This window comes from Pongo abelii, chromosome 14, assembly GCF_028885655.2.
Source record: "Pongo abelii isolate AG06213 chromosome 14, NHGRI_mPonAbe1-v2.0_pri, whole genome shotgun sequence".
NCBI classification, from domain to species: domain Eukaryota; kingdom Metazoa; phylum Chordata; class Mammalia; order Primates; family Hominidae; genus Pongo; species Pongo abelii.
In genome coordinates this window covers 72,795,411-72,803,403 of record NC_071999.2, presented here as the reverse complement: position 1 = coordinate 72,803,403, position 7,993 = coordinate 72,795,411, and the positions used below count along the sequence as shown (strand labels likewise).

The 7,993-nt window shown below is 35.7% G+C and overlaps 1 pseudogene; it reads left to right on the top strand.

The window, feature by feature from the left end:
- Window positions 1-1,303: 1,303 nt before the first annotated feature.
- Window positions 1,304-2,176, top strand: LOC100438183 (small ribosomal subunit protein uS2-like; annotated as a pseudogene).
- Window positions 2,177-7,993: the final 5,817 nt, after the last annotated feature.

The window sequence follows — 7,993 nt, the reverse complement described above, 5'->3', positions numbered from 1 at the left end:
CAACACAGTGAAATCCCATCTCTACCAAAAATGCAAACATTAGCCAGGCTCGGTGGCGAGTGCTTGTAATCCCAGCTACTTAGGAGGCTGACGCAGGAGAATCGCTTGAACCCGGGAGGTGGAGGTTGCAGTGAGCCAAGGTCTCTCCATTGCACTCCAGCCTGGGTGACAGAGCAAGAAGACTCTGTCTCAAAAAATAAAATAAAACAAAAATATATGTGTTTTTTTACTCTTACTGAATTAAAAGCTCTGTGTGACTCATTTGTGTATTTTTCTTTCTTTTTTTGACCACTTTATTGAAGTATAATTCATATACAAAATGCTGCAAATATTTAATACGTGTAACTTGGTGAGTTTTGAGATAAGTACATACCCATGAAACTGTCAACACAATCTATGCCATATACCTCTCCATCACCTCTAAGAGCTTCCTTCTGCCCTCTTACTTATTACCATTGTGTATGCAATAAGAACATTCAATCTAAGTCTACCTCCTTAGCAAATTTCTAAGTACACAATACAGTATTGTTAACTATAGTCGCTATGCTGTACAGTGAATCTCTAGGAATTATTCATCTTGTGTAACACTTTATATCCTTTGCCTAATACCTTCCTCTTTCTCCCTTCTCCAAGTCCCTAGCATTATACTCTCTACTTCCATGAGTCTCACCATTTCAGGATCATAAGTAGTATCATATAGTATCTTTCCTTCTGTGCTGGCTTATTTCACCCAGCATAAAATACTTCAAGATCACTGATGTCATCACAAATGACATGATTTTCTCTTTTCTTAAGGTTGAATCATATTCCATTGTATGTATATGCCACATTTCCTTTGTCTGTTCATCCACAGATGGACATTAAGGTTGTTTCCGTGTCCTGACTATTGTGAATAAGGCTGCAGTGAGTATGGGAGTGCAGATATCCTTCAAAATTCTGATTTTAAATCCTCTGGATATATACCAAAGAGTGGGATTGCTGAATCATATAGTAGTTCTGTTTTTATTTTTTTTAAGATTCTCCTACTGCTTTCCCTAGTGGCTGCATCAACATATGTTCCCACCAACAATATACAAGAGTTCCCCTTTTCTCATATTTCCACAAATACTTGTTTTCTTTTGTAGCTTTATTTTGTTTTGATAATAGCCATCCTAACAAATGTAATGTGATATAGCTCTATAATTTTAATTTGCATTTCCCTGATGATTAGAAGTGTCGAGTACTGCCTTTCCATGCTACCTACAGAAGGGTCCATACAGTGTTGTTCTGGATTCCCATTGTAACTTAAAGGGAAATTTTCACAATGTCTGGAGCCCTTGATGTCCTGCAAATGAAGGAGGATGATGTCCTTACGTTGCTTGCAGCAGGAACCCACTTAGGTGGCACCAATCTTGACTTCCAGATGGAACAGTACATCTATAATAGGAAAAGTGATGGCATCTACCGCATAAATCTGAAGAGGACCTGGGAGAAGCTTCCGCTGGCAGCTCGTGCCATTGTTGCCATTGAAAACCCTGTAGATGTCAGTGTCATATCCTCCAGGAATACTGGCCAGAGGGCCATGCTGAAGTTTGCTGCTGCCACTGGAGCAAACTCCAATTGCTGGCCGCTTCATTCCTGGAAACTTCACTAACCAGATCCAGGCAGCCTTCTAGGAGCTACGGCTTCTTCTGGTTACTGACCCCAGGGCTGACCGCCAGCCTCTCACAAAGGCATCTTATGTTAACCTACCTACCATTGCTCTGTGTAGCACAGATTCTCCTCTGCGCTATGTGGACATTGACATCCCATGCAACAACAAGGGAGCTCACTCAGTGGGTTTAATGTGGTGGATGCTGGCTTGGGAAGTTCTGCACATGTGTGGTACCATTTCCCGTGAACACCCGTGGAGGTCATGCCTGATCTCTACTTCTACAGAGATCCTGAAGAGATTGAAAAAGAAGAGCAGGCTGTTGCTGAAAAGGCTGTGACTGAGGAGGAATTTCAGGGTGAATGTACTGCTCCAGCTCCTGAGTTCACTGCTACTCAGTCTGAGATTGCAGACTGGTCTGAAGGCGTGCAGGTGACCTCTGTGACTACTTAAGATTGGAGTCCTCAGCCTGCCACGGAAGACTGCTCTGCAGCTCCCACTGCTCAGGCCACTGAATGGGTAGGAGCAACCACTGAATGGTCTTAAGCTGTTGTTCTAGCACGGGCTCTTAAGCAACATGGAAATAAATAAGGTTGATGGAAAATAAACAACAGTTTCAAAAAAAAAGAAATGTTGAGCACCTTTACAAATACCTATTGGTCATTTGTATGTCTTCCTTGGAGAAATATTTGTTTAGTTCCTTCACCCATTTTTTAATTGGGTTATTTGTTATTGAGTCATAGGGATTCCTTATACATGCAAATATTAACCTCTTATCAGACACGGTTTGCAAATATTTTCTGCCATTTCATAGGTTGTGTTTTTATTGTGTTGAATGCTTTCTTTGCTGTACGGAAGATATTTGTTTGAAATCCCACTTTTGTTGCCTTTTCTTTTGGTGAAATGAATCTGAAAAATCATTGCCAAGGCCAGGGTCAAGAAGCTTTTTTTCTAAGTTTTAATTCTAGGAGTTTTACAGTTTCAGGTCTTATGCATAAATCTTCAATCCATGTTGAGTTATTCTTTGCATGTGGCATAAGGGTCCAATTTCATTTTATTTTTGCATGTGGATACCCAATTTTTCCAATGCCACTTGTTGAAAAGGTTATCCTTTTCCCAGTTTATATTTTTGGCTCCCTTGTTGAAGATCAGTTAACTATTTATGCATGAGTTTTTCTGGGCTCTCTTTTCTGTTCCATTTGCCTATATGTCTGTTTTTATGCTCATATCATAATGTTTTGATTACTGGAGCTTTGTAATATGTTTGGAAAGCAGTAAGCCTGATGCCTCTAGTTTTGTCCTTCTTGCTTAAAATTGCTTTGGCTATTTGGGGTCTTTTATCTTTCCATATGAATGTTAAGATTATTTTCTGTTAAAAAAAGCCACTGGAATCTTAATAAAGATCACATTGAGTCTGTAGATTGCTTTGAGTATTATAGTTTAACAATATTCATTTTTCCAATCCATGAACACAGGATATCTCTCCATTTATTTACGTCTCCTTTAATTTGTTTCAGTGTTTTATAGTTCTTGGTGTACAAGTCTTTCACCTTCTTGATTAAGTTTATTCCTAAGTATTTTATTCTTTTTTGATGCTATTGTAAATAAGATTGCTTTCTTAATTTCTTCTTTGGACAATCTGTTGTTAGTTTATAGAAATGCAAATGATTTTCTATATTGATTTACATATTTTTCTTAAAATGTACATGAATACATAAATATAAGACATAAAGGTTTGTGAAAATTTTTTAAAAAGAATAAGCAAAAAGATTGGAAAGAAGGTTCAAGTAAAAAGGTAGACAAAGAAGACAATGGTGACATGGGTGGATTATTTATGCTCAATTTCATAAAGTAGAAATACGTGGAACATAGGTAAGAGCAGATTCGAATACTTGGGAATCAATTGAAAAAATCATGCTCAGTGTTAATTTTAGAGTATATTACACATCAATTCATCATTATTCAATACATATAATTGAAAACATTACTAAACACATAAAGTGGGCAGAAAAACGAAAAGAAAACATTTTTATTAACTGGATTTCATAGCTGCCATTCATTAGTTGATACATAAAATAATTGAATATTGCCCTTGTATGCTTTTTTTTTAAATGTAAGTAAAACAACTCTCATGCTTTCATGAAAAGAACAAACCAAATGCTACTGAAAATAATATCTTGTGTCTTAATAATAAATGACAAACCTCTGGACAACACTACTAGCAGATACACATTATTTAGGACATTTGTGGTTTAATGAACTCTAAGGCTCATGACTGACACTGCATATGGTTGTTCTTAGCAAACTAAGCATACTTACAATCAAAATATTGATATCTCAAAACAAATATTTTATTAATGCTGTCATGACTCTTTAGTATTTGTTTTTCTCCATGAAACTGAGGATACTATGTAATAAAAAGACCTCTGCTTTTTGTGGCATATGAGCACTAAAAGGCTTTAAAAAGATAAGAGGTTTGGGCTCTGTACCTAGCTGAATTTTTCAACATAGTTATGGATAACTCTGAGAAATAGCATAGAGAAAGTTAATAATTTCTTTGGGAAGTGATATCAGGCAAATGAGTTTTGCTCAAACAATCATATCCACCTTTTTATTCTAAACTAATAAATTATCAGTTTTTCTTCATGTAAATGTAATTGCCCATTGTATGTGTTGGATACCTATGTTATCAATTATTATCATCATATCATATTTGAGTGCTACTTGACACAGGGTAGCCTAGATGCCGTCCTTAGTGTCCTGAGTCTTTGCTACTAAATAGAAATAACATAGTCCATGAAGGCATAATAGATAAGACTGGCACTATTAATTAAACTATACCTAGTTTTTGTGTTTGTATATTTAAAAGCTATATATACGTGTGTGTGTGTATATATTATATCATTATATATTGTATATTATATATCATATATCATAAGTTTATCATATATATTATATACACACATGTACACACACACACATATATATACATGCTACATAGTGTTATACATGCATTTTGTTTTTCTATACCCAGTACCATACCTACAATAGTTTTGAGTCAGTGAAATAAGATAGAGTATCCGGACACACTTTTAATTCTATTTAGGCATGACAGAATTGCTTTGAACCTAGAATTAGGTTAGCTTTTTGAGAATTATGCAGTGCTAGGTAGGATGCAAGCAGAGTGATCGTGAGGCTGATGGAAGATACATGGTACAGCCATCGTCGGTATCTTACTGGAAGTTCAGATTGGTGGCATAATTGTTCACTTGGATTAAGGCTGTATAAAACTTGTTGTCTAGATCATGGAAAACATGAAAAAACATATTTGTAAAGACTAGTTGCAGAAGTATATTAAGGTACAGTAGAAATGGAGGCCATACACTTTAAGATTCATCTAATATTAGACAATGGTAACAACATGTTTTCTATGAGCAAGCTCAGTATCCAGAGTTCACGTAGCCATGGAAGGCAGATCTCAACATTACAGCATTGTGGGGTAGAACAAAGCTTCAGCCAGAGAACAGACTCAAGACCGATCTTGGAGTGAAACTAGAATTCTAAGACACCGCCGATTCTGATTACAAAGTTACCACTGTGAGAGAAGTAGAAAACTGACCTGGGAGCAAATGGACTCCTACATGTTCATTCATGAGGTTCTAGTGTAGGAGTAAGTGTGAGCCAAGAAGGCTAAAGGGTTCATCAGTAACATTGTCAGTCAAGAAAGCAGTCCTAGAGCATCAATAGTTCTAGGTGGGGGAGGCTGAGGGAAGCATGTCCAGAGAAAATAAGTTGAAAAGCTAAAAGGTGGGAGAAGATGATCAATTCTTGTCATTTTCTTTTGCTTAAACTAAGGATGACCAACATAATAAAAATTGAAATGAGAAATGAAGGAAGTTTCCTAATTTAACAGAAATGGTATAGGGAAATATGCAGAACAATTATACTAAACATAGGATTTTTTTAGACCAAGAATAAACAATTTAAAGTGGAGTGACCAAAATGAAATTATGATATACTTTGTAATTCTCACAGAATTAGAGAGGACATGCTAATCATCATGTAGGGGCCATGGTATGTGATATGCAAAAGAAAACACTGACATGAATATGTCAGGAAATTTAGGGCTGTTTCCAACATGTAAATTGCAATTAGAGGCAAGACTAATAAAGATTTTGTATAAGTGATATAGGAATAGCCTGTTTATAAGTAACGGTTGGCTTAGAACTATTTAGGAACTATAGGTTTTAATTTTCGTTACAACTTAGCAATGTAAATATCTTTTTCTACCCCAGTAAGAAGTTAATCTTCTATATTTATCACTAATAGCCAGCCCTGCTCATCTTCTTTAGCTATATTCAGGCTTTCTGAGCTGAGGAAATCTCAGCTTTGTAGTCATTAATGATCATTATCCTTAAATGAAAATGTACTGGAAATAACTTTGATATTATTCTTAGTGGGTAATTTAAGGAATAGAATGGGAATATTAATGTTGAAAAAGTACAGTGTAATAGCCACGAAGCCTGCTGAAGAGAATACCAAGCTATAAGGATCACCAGGGAAGAAGGTGTTCTTGTCTGATACATCACATTAGACTGCTACTATTCCTCCCCCCTTGCCAGAGTGGGGAGAGAACAAAGAAATGGGGAGAGAAAAAGGAGGTTAAAAAGACCTCATCCCTGCCTTCCAAAGCAAAGAGAAAGAATGTCAACCAAAACAACCTAAGACTAATGTGGTGATCTTACTTCCTGATGACTTAAAATACTCGCATTCTGAGATTATCAGATTAAGTTACTTACTACTAATTCATTCTGGACCTCTCTATTTTAATCTGATAATTTAATATAACTTTTACTCTGTCTTGAGGAAACATTCATGAACGTAAAGTCCCACTTGGCAGATACTACCTTTATACTCTTCAGTGGAAACAGAACACTCAAGAGCACTGTACCTTTGTAGCACCACTGAGACTTTGTCTCAACAGTAGATAGGACTCAGCAAGGCTAGGCTTAAGCAGCAGGAGAAGCAACAACACCCTGGTGAGCCCTGAATACAGGAAGAAGAATAAGCCACTCATCATTCTTCCACTTGGACTATAAAGCTTCTACTGAGGCAATGCCACATGCCAATTCAAGCTACCCCCTCAGTCACAGCCACAGACATTCCACTGATTTCATTCAGCCTTCTGGGGTGGCATTTAATATCCATAGGCTGATTCCATCTATATCTCTCATAGCCACAGTTCCTGAAGATAGCGTATTCTACTTACCCATTGCTTTCATGACTTTATTAATATACAGCTTTCTATTCCTTCTACCATATTGTACAATCCAACTTCGTTGCATTTCCAAAAAAGTTCACTGTATTTATAGTCTATTTGTAGAAACTTCTATTTGTTTCCACAGACTGAAACTTGTATTTCTCTCCATGATTGGACACTGGTCCTTCTCTCACCTCACATTATTGTCCATGAAGTCTGGAGGCAGAGCCATGACCCATTCTTCTAACCATGTTTTTCAAAGCTTGATCATTTTTTTCTCCCTCATATAAATCACCCTCCTTTACTCAAATGTGTACTCTCTTCCTCTTCTTTATCATTAATATATCTTGATGGGTCATTTGCTCCTATTCATTCATGAGTTCAATTGAACTAAAGTCTCCTTCATTGTTATCCCAACTCCTGCCATTAGACTGAAAATATGCATGTCTATTTAGATATCCATCAATCTACCATTTTTAAAATTTTTCTCCATTGAGTGACCTCTACTGCCACTCTATTTCAGCATCTCACTCTTAAGAGTACATCTTAAACTTCTAAAAAAAAAAAAAAAAAGAATTCATTTTCCTAATTTATCACCACAACTGTCTATTCTTCTATAACATCATTTATTAAATACAATGCCTGTTATAGAGAGAACGGTTTAAAATATTTGATTTTTTTCAATGGGGATAAAAAGATGAAAATCTTCTAGAACTTTGAAAGGAATATAAATGTCAGAGTAAATTTTTTGAAGTTGTAGAGAGAAGACACAAGAAAGATAATTTTTTGAAAGTTTTAATAGAGAAGAACAAAATTCCAAAAGTCTATTTATAAAGTTGAATAAAACAGAAATATCACTGAGTATTAATCAAGAAAAACACAAAAGACATAACTAAAGGGAAATGTGAGTATACATAAAAATTAAATGTATGAAATGTATGAAGGTCATAAAATATATCAATAAATCAAAATCTTAGACAAGTGAGCAATTTCTTGAATACTGCTTAACAAAACCGAGAAAGTTAAAGAGAAACTGAAATGACTATAATCATTATTGAAATAGTATCAGTAGCTGAAAATTTATATACTGAACACAAAATACA